This window comes from Chiloscyllium punctatum, chromosome 14, assembly GCF_047496795.1.
Source record: "Chiloscyllium punctatum isolate Juve2018m chromosome 14, sChiPun1.3, whole genome shotgun sequence".
NCBI classification, from domain to species: domain Eukaryota; kingdom Metazoa; phylum Chordata; class Chondrichthyes; order Orectolobiformes; family Hemiscylliidae; genus Chiloscyllium; species Chiloscyllium punctatum.
The window spans coordinates 33034824-33047142 of record NC_092752.1 but is presented as its reverse complement, the minus strand read 5'-3'; positions in this window follow the sequence as shown (position 1 = coordinate 33047142).

Below are 12319 nucleotides of genomic sequence, written 5' to 3'. Positions count from 1 at the left end.
AAGCACTGATGATTTCTGGATTATTTCCTGAGTCACGTGAAGTTGGCATAATATAAACAAGGCTGGAGAAACGAATGTATGGCTGAAAGACTGATGTAGGAGAAGTGAATTCTGGTTCATGGGGCTCTGACACCAACACTTAGGTAAGTGGGATCTGTATTGGTGGGACTGCCTACACATGAGCTGAAAATGTGTTGCTGGAAAAGCGCAGCAGGTCAGGCAGCATCCAAGGAACAGGAGAATCGACGTTTCGGGCATCAGCCCTTCTTCAGGATGATGCCCGAACCATCGATTTTCCTGTTCCTTGGATGCTGCCTGACCTGCTGCACTTTTCCAGCAACACATTTTCAGCTCTGATCTCCAGCATCTGCAGTCCTCACTTCCTGCCTGCACATGAACCATACTAGGACTAAAGTTCACACAAATCACACAACTGGGGGTGGGGGCGGCATAGAGTCTGTTTTAAACTAAATTGTGGGGGTGAGGGTTTCAATTTGTGAAGTTGTGATGAATCAAAGAGTGGGAAAATGCACCAGAGGAAGGAATTGATGTGAGGAATGATTAATAGGCAATGAACGGAGGGACAGAGAACAGAGATTGAAGAAAAAAATCAGCAGGTCCGAGTAGGGATTACAAAAATAAAAAAAGGATAAAACTTAAGGCATTGTATTTAGATTAGATTAGATTACATTACATTACAGTATGGAAACAGGCCTTTCCGGTCAACAAGTCCACACCGACCCGCAACCCAGCCATACCCCTACATTTATCCCTCACCTAACACTAAGGGCAATTTAGCATGGCCAATTCACTAGACCTGCACATCTTTGTGACTGTGGGAGGAAACCGGAGCACCTGGAGGAAACCCACACAGACACAGGGAGAACACAGTCAGTCGCCTGAGGCGGGAATTGAACCCGGGTCTCCGGCGCTGTGAGGCATTAATGCAAAACAAAACAAAATGAAACAGATTAACAAGTAATAAAATTGAATAATAAGACAAAGTAGGATCCAGTATCTGTAACTGTGACATGGTTGCAGGATGATCTCGACTGGGACACAAAGATTGAAGTGTATGTGACATTTAGGAAGAGCAGCAAGCTAGGAAGGGATGAATGCCCTGTTAATTCTTAAGGTATTTGACAAGGTCAATGCTGAGAGGATATTTTTATCATGGGACCAGAGGGCACAGTCTCAGATTAAAGCAGCGCCAATTAAAAATAAAGATGAGGAGGAATATCTTCTCTCTGAGAGTTGTGAGCCTTTGGAACTCCATTCTACAGAGAGCTGTGGGGCAGAATACGTGTGTATATTTCAGGCTGATATTGGCAGATTCTTGATCAGATGGGGAATGAAGGGTTATGGGAAGAACTCAGGAAAGTGGATGCGGGAGTGTCGTACCAGCCATGACCTTATTGCGAAGGCTTGAGGGGCTGAACAGCCTTCTCCTGTTCCTATTTCTCATGGTCCTATTAAAAATGATATTAGCACAATAGATGGGGGAATAACATTAATACAGGGAACTATGTTATAGAACAATCTGGGTAAGATGAGGAATGATAAAGGCAAAGGATCACTTGTGGGAGTTGTGTACAGGCACCCTCTAACAGTCAGTGCTCTCATAGTAGGACCAGATATCAAGGAAGAAATGATGGGAGCTTGTCAAAATCAGCAATCAATATGACAGATTGTAACTTAAACTGGAGAAATCAGATGGGAACAAATTTTCTACAGGAGGAATTCATTAAATGCTTTTGGGACTATTTCTTACATTAGCACGCTATGGTAGCAAGCAGAGAGCACGCTATCTTTGACTGATTTGGAGGTACCAGTGTTGGACCCAGGTGTACAAAGTTAAAAATCATACAATACCAGGTTATGGACCACCAGGTTTACTTGGAAGTACTAGCCTTTGGAGTGCTGCTCCACCTGATGAAGGAGCAGTCCTCTGAAAGCTAGTGCTTCCAAATAAACCTGTTGGACTATACTTGACCTGGGTTTTGACCAACAAAGCAGTATTAATTATTGACCATAGCCAAGCAACCCTGAGTAGCAGCAACCATAATTGAATTAAATTTTACATTGAGTTTTAGGGAGTAAGGAGTGGGTCCAAGGCTATTATTTTAAATTCAAATAAGGGCATTTATGAGAGCATGAAAGCAGAGTTAGTGTAAATGGCAATTTATGTTAAGGGATAGATCAATCAAGCTGCAATGGCAAACATTTTAGGTAACATTCCAGAAAGCACAACAATTGATATATTCCAACAAATAGGAAAAATTATAAGACAGGGACATGTCATCGGTGATTAACTAAATTAACTAATTTTCCAAAACTCATTGGATCCAGGGAAAGGTTCCTTTTTATTAGAAAAGAGCTAATGTTACTCCTTTATTCAAAAAGGTAGAGAGGCAGAAAGCAGCAAAATACAGGCTAGTTAACTTAATATCTGTCAGCAGGAAAATGTTTGAAGCTAATATTAAAGACGTTATAACAGGACACTTGGATAAGTTCAAGATAATCAAACAGAAACAACTTGAGTTTGTCAAAGGCAAATCGTGTTTAACTAATTTATTGGAGTTCTTTGAAGTAACTTGTATTGTAGATAAAGGGGAACCAGTGGATGTATTATATTTAGAATTCCAGATGGCATTTAATAAGTTGCCACATTAAAAGTTATTGTGAAAAATAAAAACTCATAGTGTACGAAGTACCATATTGGCGTGGATAGCAGGTTAACTTGTTAACAGGAAGTAGAGAGCAGGAAGAAATAGGTCTTTTACAGGCTGATGAGATCTCATGAGTGGTGTCAGTGCTCAGTCCACAACCTAGTACAATTTATTTAAATGACTCATTGTAAGGACCAAAGGTGTAGTCGCTAAATTTGCTGACGACACAAAGATAGGAAAGTGAGTTATGGAGATGACACTACAAAGGGATATAGAATGGTTTAGTGAGTGAGCTATGAGAGGCCTGTGCTGCTTCATTTTGAAAGGCCCACTGAAGACCCTAGGTGTGTTAGCCATAGGAAATGCAGGGTTAGAGGGATAGGGTAGCAGGATGGGTTTGGGTGAGATGCTCTTTGGAGGATTGGTGTGGACTTGTTGGGCCAAATGGCCTATTTCCACATTATGGGGATGCTATAATAATAAAAAAAAATGGCAGCCTGACAGATCAGCAAAGACTGACCAATAACTTCAAAAGGAAAGCCAGCAAGGCCTCCAAAATGTCCTCAGCCCGAAACTCTAGATCTATGGCATATGTAGACAAGGGAAGAACCTTTTGACAGAAATTTGCTAACATACAATATTTCCTTACCTCAAATTTCAGCTGTAAGCATTGAAATTAAGCTTTCATAGAGCCATTGGCCCTCTGTACATGTAACAGATTTAAGAACAGCTTCTTCCTCACCGTGATCAGACTTTTAACGGACCTCTCATATATTAGAATTGATCTTTTTTGCACCTTCTCTGCAGCTGTAACACTATATTCTGCATTCTGTTCTATTGTCCTGATGTACTCAGCTAAGATATGATTTGTCTCATTAGCACACAAACAATACTCTTCACTGTATTTCGGTACAGGTGACAATAATAGATCAAATCAAAATCAGCATTCTATTAGGGAAAATAAACAGCCTGATTGCATTCCAGGTGAGCTTCAGGAAATGGCCGGTGAGGTAAGATGAGATGTGTTCTCTCAATGCTGCAGAGATCAGGCTAGGATTATTTCAACTCCTTTGCTTCATTCTCATGATTTAATGTACAGAGTTTGTTTGGTTGATCCTCATCTACTGCAGGACACAACTGGTTTCTGCAAAATAGGGCACATCACAGTTGCCTGACAGCATGCAACTATATGTGAGGAGAGGGATTATGTGGCAGTCTTGTGACAGAGGAAAGCATTGCAAGAACAAGGAAGAGTGTTTTAAATTTCCTTTGTGGACCCTGGACCCAGGTGGCCGGTCATCTGTCTTGCTTTGGCCTGACAGAACTGTCAATGTCTTCCCCACTCAGACTGGGTTAGAATTACAATACTGTTGATATGATCAATAATCGATGTGTAAAAAAGAGCCTGCTCAGCTTGGTTGAAATGCTGACTCTCAGGCTGTAAACCTCCTGTTTGGCATTTGTTAACTATAGAACAGCATTCCATTTATTGTGTTGATTGCTACTCTAATCAAGTAAAACTCTTAGGTTCTCTCTCCAACATCAGAATTATTCACAGAGGTTCACCAACCTGAAACGGTAATTCTCTTCCTTTCTCCACGGGTGCTGCCAGACTTCCTCAACATTTCCAGAATTTTCTGCTTTAATTTCAGATTTCCAGCACTGCAGTAATTTATTTATGCTTTCGGTCATCTGATTTGACATGACTCAAGGGATTTCAGATGTTGCCCTTTTTTTCTGTCAAAACGCAGCATCTTACATTTGCCATGCGTTGATCTGCTCTGTTTCTCCTCAATATATCTTCAAACTACTAATTTGGTGGGTTATGGTTAGGGTTGGTTTAAGATTAAGGTTAGGGCTAGGGTTAACTTCTGCTTCAGATCTTTTTTTTTAGCTCCTGCATTTAGTAATGTCTGCAAATTTGATCAGTTTTCATTTCTGCATTGAAATAACTGAAGTAAATTAAAAGCATTGGATTTCCTTAAATTCTTTGTGATTAAAATAAATCCTCATTCTATTAGATGGACATTTTTAACTTCGTTCTAAATGAACATTTTTTTTATTTCAAAATATACTTTATTCATAGAAATAAATATTTGGTACCTGTACAATTGGTCATGCCGTTCATATATATTACATTGCATGTTTTAACATTACAGAAAACAGATTGAGTTAATCGAATTTACAGTTATCATATTTATAGTTCTGTTTATTAACCATCCAGTCTCTTAGTATTTAGCTGAAGCTTCAGCGGAACCCAACTACTGAGTGGGCCCCCTGTTATACGATAGCAAAGGAACCTTCTTTAACCCCCAGTTTATAGGGTTCCCATTGTCCATGTGACTGTCCAGTCTCTGGGGTAACTGTCTGCATCCCCATGGTGAGCACGAACTGCTGGACCCTCGCTGGGTTGAAGTAGCTGTCCAGCTCCTCACTGGGGTCATTTACAACATTGATTAATGAAATTCCTTCTCAAATTACTTTGAAATTCAAGCATTGCATTGCACTACAAGTGGAAAGAAAGATATTCCACATTTCTGTCAGTCAACCTGGATTTTAGATTATTAATTTCAGGGTTAGATTGCTTAATTTAGCCATTTTACAGGCGTTTAACAATACACATATACTTCCTGTCTAGCAAAACAAAGGAACCATCCTGTGCTGTCCCACTAACCCAGTTACAGAACACTAATTACCAGTATTATGAAGGAGTCACCATCCAGTAATAAATGACAGATTAGAATAGGTATCTGAATTATGTTATAATTTAAAAATAAGTATTAAATAATCAGTACCTAATAAAGCTGTACTTGCATTGAGGTCTATATATTGCATTTATCATCTATGTTTTGAAAAGTATTGTTAGAAAAGATTGTGGGAAGGTGCAATACACCTCCAGAGTCTTAGGAATTGTAGAATGCCTAGAATCTGAAAGCAGGCCATTCAACCCATGCCAATCCTGTGAAGAGTAGCCCACCCAGACCTACCCAATCCCTGTAACCCTGCATTTCCCAGAGCGCAACCTGCATATCTTTGGACTGTGGGAGGAAACCAAGGCATCAACAGGGAGAATGTGTATATACCACACAGACAGTTAGCCCAAGGGTAGAATCAAATCCAGCTCCCTGGAGCTTGGAAGTAGCAATGCTCATCACTGAGCCATCATGCTTTATTGTTTAGTATTGCCCTATGATCTTGAATTGTCAACATTCTAAGGAATAAAGCAATGCTAAAGATGAGGTGAACACTCAAAATACTCCATAGTCTTCTGGTTTAAGGCAATGTGGGTACTTAGACAGATCCAATCATATTAACAGTTACCAGATTTTTAGCAAATTAGATTTCAACAACAACTTTTAATTAAGGAGGTTAATATCAGTTTTGAATATAATAAGAAGGCTCCCTGAAGTACTAATTTATCCAATAGACAGTCAGAGCATATTTCTGCCTCAGTCTGGGATTTAGATCATTCAAAGCTAACCTAGTTTTTGAGGTGATTCTCAGGGTAAAAACCTTCATGTGGAAACTTGGTTTCCATCAGCATAAAAACTCAAGGTGTTTCAAGGAAGCAAAGGTTTTCTGACCAGTAGCTAGTTTCTGCACTTGCAGTTTAAAGTCTTGTATTTCTGATGACTGTAATATTTTGTATCTTGTGTTTGTCATGTAACTAGTCCTTAGTTGGTAATCGAGTATGTTGTTTTGGATGTAGGTTTGCTCACTGAGCTCGAAGGTTCACTTCCAGACGTTTCGTCACCCTACTAGGTAACATCTTCAGTGGGCCTCCAGGCGAAGCACTGCTGCTGATGCCTACTTTCTATTTATATGTTTGGGTTTCTTTGGGTTGGTGATGTCATTTTCTGTTCTTTTTCTCAAGGGGTGGTAGATGGGATCTAACTCGATGTGTTTGTTGATAGAGTTCTGGTTAGAATGCCATACTTTGAGGAATTCTCGTGCGTGTCTCTGTTTGGCCTGTCCTAGGATGGATGTGTTGGCCCAGTCGAAGTGGTGTCCTTCCTTATCTGTATGTAAGGATACTAGTGAGAGAGGGTCATGTCGTTTTGTGGCTAGTTGGTGTTCATGTATCCTGGTGGCTAGTTTTCTGCCTGTTTGTCCAATGTAGTGTTTGTAACAGTCCTTGCACAGTATATTGTTTTGTTTGACACCTCTTAATTAAATTCAGTATCATTCATTAACAGAGTGTTCCAGTCTTACCAGATTATATCTCTCAAATTTGAAGCATCTAGGTTAATTTGAGACTTTTAATTGGTCTGAATTATCCAAACATACTTTCCAAACTCATGTTTGAATTGTCAGTACTTAGGAAATTTAATATATTAACAAACAGAAAATGTGAAAAACACTTTAATTTATGATCTTAAATTGACAAATTAGCTGGTAGCATCTCTTCAAACCCTTTAACTGATGGGAATGTATTTTATAAGGCATACAGAATCATAGGTTCAAAGGGCTCTCGTAGCACAGAAAGAAACGTCCCTACCTCTGAACTAGGAAGTCCTGGTTCAAGTCCTACCCACTCTGGAGTTGTGTAAAACATCACTGAACAAGTAGATTCGAAAATACCAAGAGCACCCTAGGCTTTCAGTACAAGTGAACCTGTATAAAACATTAGTTAAGCCTCAATTGAAGTTCTGTGTCCAGTTCTGCACACCATTCACTTTAAGAAGGATGTGAAAGTATTAGGAAAGGGTGTAGAATGTTTCCAGGATGAGGAATTTCAGTCACATGAAAACATTGGAGAAGCTATGACTCTTCTAATTGGGGTGAGAGGAAACTTGGAATAAGTATTCCAAATTGCCAGTGGTTTGGACAGAGTAGATATGGAGAAACTATTCCCACTGATGAAAGGATCAAGAACCAGAGGTCGCAGATTTAAGGTAACTGGCAAAAACATAATCCTTTCTCCTGCAGCAATTGATTCGAACCTGGAATGCCCTGCCCGAGTGTGTGACAGAGGTATAGCGAATTGAGGCTTTAAAAAGGAAATTTTCACATTATCTGAAAATGAAAAACAATACAGGGCTAAGGAGTAAAGACAAGGAAATGGCAGTAGGTGATTTGCTCCCTCAGGAGGTGTTTGCACTTGGTTGGTGGGCCAGATCCTATTCTGGTCACCAGTTGTAATGTTGGTGCTTCCTTTGAAATGAGGAGTTATATACCAGGAGAGCAAATGGTAAATCTGAACAAGAATACTTTATTGTTGATGCTCGACCTCCAAAGCTGGCTTGCGTCTGGACCCACGCTTTAGAGCATAACCAGCATTGCTTTAAAGTATGGCACCGCAACAGAGAGGAGTTGCAGAACAGGTCTGAAATAAAGACGGATTTGGGAAAATGTTAAGAGTCTATAAGAACGGATGAGTGAGTAGATAATTTAGAAATAACATAAGCAAGCAGAGTCAGCATGGTTGCATGAAGAGAATATAACCATAGAGTTATTTGAAGAGATAACAAGCAGGATATGTATAAGGGAGCGAGTAGATGTAATAAATTTAGATTTTCAAATGCGTTCAATAAGGTGTTGCACATAAGGCCACCTCCCTCCTCAAATGATAAGAGTCCATGCTGTTGGGGGTAGTATATCAGCATGTTTGGCAGACTGGTTAACGAATAGAAGACACAGATTTAAGATAAAGATGGCATTTTTAAAGTGTCAACCAGATCTAGCGAAGTGCCACAGGAATCAGTGCTAGGGCTGTAACTATTTACAATATATATTGATAATTTGGATGAGGGAAGCTAATGTACTGTCACCAAGTATATGAATAATAAAAAAACAGGTGGGAAGCCAAGCAATGAGGATGACACAGAGACTGCAGAGGAAAGTACGCAGGTTAAATGAGTATTCAAAAACTTGGCAGATGGAAGATAATGAGGGAAGATGTGAGGCAAGCACTTTAGCAGGATGAATATAACAGCAGAATATTGTTTCAATGGAGAAAGACTGTAGAAAACTGCATTTGAGGGTCCTCTTACATGAATCACAACCATTGAGCATCCAGGTCTGTGTGCAAACAGATTGTTGGCATTAATTTCAGAAAACATTATAAAAATTGGGATGTCTTGCCTAATCTACACAAGGCACTAGTCAGACCACAGCTGGGATACAGTAAACAGTTTCAGTGCTTATATCCAAGCAAAGATATATTGGCACTGGAGACAATTCAGGGAACTTTCACTAAAATGATTCGGGGTATGGAGAGATTACTTTTATGGGGAGGGGTTGAGTGGGTTGGGTTTCTATTTACTGGAGTTTAAAAGAATGAGAGGTGACCTTATTGACAAGATAAGATTCTTCAGGGGCTTGACAAAGTAAGTGCTGAGAGGTTTTTACCTTGTTGGAGAGTTTTGGAGCAGAGGGAATAATGTCAAAGTAAGGCATTGCCGATTTAAAACAAAGAGAAGGAAGATTTTCTTCCTCTCCCAGATTTTAGCAAATCTGTGGAACTCTTTACCACAGAAGGCTGTCAAGGTTGAGTCATTAAGTATATTCAAGGCTGAGAGAGACAATTTTAATCAGGAAGAGAATCAAATGGAATGCAGATAAAGCAGGAAAATGGATTTGAGGATTATCAGATCAGCAACAATCTAATTGAATGCTGAAGCAGGCTCCTTAGGTTGGATAGCCTGTTTCTGCACCTGAATCATAGTTGGAAGATGATGTCAGACTGGAGGAAGATGCAGAAATAGGAAAATGGAGATAATCATGGAATCTAAATATGTGGGCAAAATGTTTTAAACTATACAAGGCACTAAGCAGGCCAGACATGAACAAGAAAGACAACGTAAGTCATTGAGGGCAGACATATTAGGCAGGATTTTTCTCGGCCCTGAACAATGGCAGAATATTTGAGAAAATTGGGTCAGATGTTGAGAAAGGCCCTTCTCAGTGTTAAGACAAATAAGGAGAAAGTGAGGCATGCAGATGCTGGAGATTGAAAAGTGTGGTGCTGGAAAAACACAGCAGACCAGGCAGCATCCGAGGAGCAGGAGAGTTGACGTTTCGGGCATAAGCTCTCCATCAGGAATTTTTTTTGGGGGTGGCCACTGAGAGATAAATAGGAAGGTGAGGGTGGAGGTAGCTGGGAGGGCTATAGGTTGGTGGTGGAAATGGCGGAGGATAATTTGCTGTATCCTGAGATTATTGGGGTGGAAGGTGAGGACTGGGGGGTTCTAGGAGAAAGTGAGGACTGCAGGTGCTGGAGACCGAAACGTCGATTCTCCTGCTGCTCGGATGTTGCCTGACCTGCTGCGCTTTTCCAGCACCACACTTTTCAACCGGGGGGTTCTATCCTTGTGGTTGGAGGGGTGGAGTTCAAGGGCAAAGGTGCATCAATGTAGTGGAGGACTGTAGCCATGGGCACCCACATGGGCCCAGCTATGCCTGCCTCTTCAATGGATACGTGGAACAGTCCATCTTCCACAGTTACACTGTCACCAACCCCCACTTTTCCTCCACTACATTGATGACTGTATCAGTGTCGCTTTGTGTTTCCATGAGGAAGTTGGACAGTTCATCAACTTCACTAACTCTTAAGTTCACCTGGACCATCTTAGACACCTCACTCCCCTTCCTGAACCTCTCCAGTGACCGACTCAACATGGACATCTATTTCAAACCCACTGACTGCCACAGCTACCTGGGCTACACCTCCTCCTACACCCCTCTGTAAAAATGTTACCCCTTACTCCCGATTCCCTCATCTCCACTATATCTGCTCCCAGGAGGAGCAATTCCACTCCAGGACAGCTCAGATGGCCTCCTATTTCAAGGACCACAACTTCCCCTAATACATGATCAACAATGCCTTCCAGTATATCTCCTCCACTTCCCACACCTCCGCCCTTGAACCCCATCCCTTCAACTGCAACAAGGATAGAACCCCCTGGTCCTCACCTTCCATCCCACTAATCTCCGGATACTGCACATTATCCTCCACCATTTCTGTCACCTATAATCAGACCCCATCACCATATATTTCCCTCCTCACCCCTATCTGCATACCGCAGAGACCATTCCCTTTGTGACTGTCTCATTTAGTCCATGCCCCCCACTAACCAATCTTCCACAGCTGACACCTTCCTTTGCTGCCCACACCTCCCCCCTCACCTCTGTCCAAGGGCCCAAAGGATCTTTTCACATCCAGCAGAGACTTTCCTGCACATCCAAACACCTCATCTACTGTGTCTGTTGCTTTCGATGTGGTCTCCTCTACGTTGAAGAGACAGGACGCCAACTCACGGAATGTTTCAGGGAACATTTCTGGGACACACGCACCAAACAACCCCGCCATCGTGTGGCCAACCCCTTCAACTCCACCAAGGACATGCAAGTCCTGGGCCTCTTGCACCGCCAGATCCAAGCTACCTGACACTTGGAGGAAAAATGCTTCATCTTCTACCTTGGGACACTTCAACCACACGGCAGCAACATTGATTTCATGAGTTTCCAAATCTCCCCTCCCCCACCTCATCCCAGATCCAACTCTCCAACTCGGCACTGCCATCTTGACCTCTCCTACTTGTCCATCTACCTTCCTACCTTCCCGGTCCACCCTCCCTACTGACCTATCACAATCACTCCCACTTGTATTCACCTATCGTCTTCGGACCTACCTCACCCCAACCTCCATACTCCTATTTATCTCTCAGCCCCCTTCACACCACCCCATCCCCTACATTCCTGATGAAGGGCTTATGCCTGCAACATCAACTCTCCTGCCCCTCATTTGCTGCTTGACCTGGTGTGCTTTTCCAATGCCACACTTTTCGACTAAGACAAATAAGTCATATTTTCCAGCCAACTCCTGACCTCAAGATGGTATTCTCACCCGTGAACAGAGAGAAGATGATTATCGCAGATTATCATCCTCATTATCATTCTCATTGGAGTGGCACAGTGACTCTGTGGTTAGCACTGCTGCCTCACAGCACCAAGGACCTGGGTTCAATTCCACTCTCAAGTGACTGTCTGTATGGAGTTTGTATGCTCTCCTTGCATCTGTGTGCTCCAGTTTCCTCCCTCTGTCCAAGAATATGCAGGTTATGTAGATTAGCCATGTGAATTACCATTATGCGGTGGGACTGGCTGGGATGATCTTTGAAGGGTTAGCGTGGACTTGATGGGCCAAAGGGCTTTCTTCTGCAATGTAGGGATTCTACAATTCATTATTGCTTAACCTTGCCTCATTCTCCCATTTTCCCAATCACTGGATGGAAACTAGGTGCCGAGATTCCCAAAATTCCTAGTACAGTCAGTAAAAGGGTTGGTCCAATATCTGTTCTTTGGCCTGGATATAGTCAGTCAGCTGATTTATTACTGTCACAGGTTTTGAGGTACAGTGAAAGGTGTTGTCTTTACAGGCAGATGTTACTACACAGGTAAATCAGGGTAAATGGATCACGTGCAGACAGGATCCCCTCCTCAGAGGAGGTGAGGAGTAAGTAGTCAGGCAAGCCACCACCCGTCTTGGCTCTCTGCCCTTTTGTGGTTTGTTTTCTCCTGCAGTAGGTCAATGGGAGGAATGGAGGGAAAAACAAGTAATTGGTTCAGCCAGTTAGTCAGCAGCTGAAAGCTTTTAAACAGAGCTCAGTCAGCTTGTGGTAGCTGTAACATCTTAGTAGCTGTACTCC